Below are 1,150 nucleotides of genomic sequence, written 5' to 3'. Positions count from 1 at the left end.
CGGATCCTGCTGGATCCCCCCCCCCCATAACCAGCCGGGAGAGCGGAGGGAATGAAGGGGAAAAGTGATCAAAAAAAGGGAAAATCCCCCCAAAATGGAGCGTTCGGGCCGGGCGGTGAAGGGCCGGGCAGGATCCGGCCGGGAGAGCTGGAAAACAATGTCAGGAAAATCCCAAAAAGTGGGGGGGAAATGAAACAAACGAGCCGAGTTTCGGGCTCTGCTGCTCAGCCCGATTTTGAGTTGAGTTTGGGGGGGTTTGGGGGGTTAAAAAAAGGGGGAAATCGCTTTTTAAAAATATCTAGAACTGTTGATTTTTTTAAAAATGTAGGTTTCTAGGAAGTCCCTCAAAGAGTTGAATTGGTTGTTGCTGGAGGGATCCGGCTCTGAATGGGAATGGATCGGTGGTTGGGATGGGAAATACGCCCTAAAAACAGGGAAATGGGGTAAAAAAAACCCCAAATGTGGCGTTTTTTACCTGCTGGGGGGGGAGGTTTTTTTGGGGGGGACACCCCCAGGGCTGCAGCAGGAGCTGGGGTGTGTTCCCAAAGTGCCAGTTCCTGGGAGGGATCCTTAAGGCCGGAGGGATTTGGGAGCAAAAATGGGGCAGGTGTTGGGAGAGGAGTGGGATTGGGAGGGTACTGGGACTTGGGGGTGATTCCCAACAGTTGGGAAGGGTGAAATCCCATGGGATTGGAGGGGTTGGGGGTGCTGGGGGTCCCAGCTGGATCCTGCAGCACCTGGTTTGAGGGTTGGGGTGTTCCTGAGGGTGGGGAGACTGGGATTGAGTAGGAGGGGATGGGATTTGGATTCAGATTGGCATGGGAATAGGGATTGGGATGGATTTTGGGATTGGGGTTCAGTGTAAATTTCATTTTGGGATTGGGGTTCAGTTGAAGATTGGGATGGGATTGGGTGGGGATGGGAATAGGGACAAGATGGGGATGGGGAGGGGGTTGGTGTGGGATTGGGATTGGGAAGGGAATGGGAATGGAACTGGGATGGGATAGGATTAAGATGAAGATGGGGAGGGGGATTTGGGGTGGCGACAGGACAAGGGGATGGGGACAGGGATGTAGATGTGGAGTGTGGTGGGGACAGCAGGGCCAGTGTGTGGGCAGGGAAGGGGGTGGTGGGGCAGGGGCTGCAGGGG

This window comes from Chaetura pelagica, unplaced genomic scaffold, assembly GCF_000747805.2.
Source record: "Chaetura pelagica isolate M959 unplaced genomic scaffold, ChaPel_1.0 scaffold234, whole genome shotgun sequence".
Taxonomy (NCBI): Eukaryota; Metazoa; Chordata; class Aves; order Apodiformes; family Apodidae; genus Chaetura; species Chaetura pelagica.
This window is presented reverse-complemented; position numbering follows the sequence as displayed.